The sequence below is a fragment of the Myotis lucifugus genome, unplaced genomic scaffold, assembly GCF_000147115.1.
Source record: "Myotis lucifugus unplaced genomic scaffold, Myoluc2.0 scaffold_186, whole genome shotgun sequence".
Taxonomy (NCBI): domain Eukaryota; kingdom Metazoa; phylum Chordata; class Mammalia; order Chiroptera; family Vespertilionidae; genus Myotis; species Myotis lucifugus.
The window spans coordinates 1,548,760-1,549,036 of record NW_005871234.1 but is presented as its reverse complement, the minus strand read 5'-3'; positions in this window follow the sequence as shown (position 1 = coordinate 1,549,036).

The following is a 277-nucleotide window of genomic DNA, read 5'->3' as shown; positions in this document are numbered from 1 at the left end:
CAGCGAGCTTTCCCTTTTCGGGAGTCCCAGCAAACAATCCTTGTTCCATGTTTGGGCATTAACGTCACGGCGGCAGGGCCGGAGCCTCCGAAATGGCAGTGGCCCCGGAAGTCGGAAGCCCTGTGCCCAGCGCCGCCGCTGCTATATAAGTGGGGGGGCCGCGGGTTGGGGGAGCCCGGTTGCGCTTGAAGAGGCGAGGAGCAGCCGCTCGAGCCCGGTCCCAACGAGCAAAGGCGCCACGGTCTCCCGACCCCTTTTCCAGAGGTGAGCGCCGGGA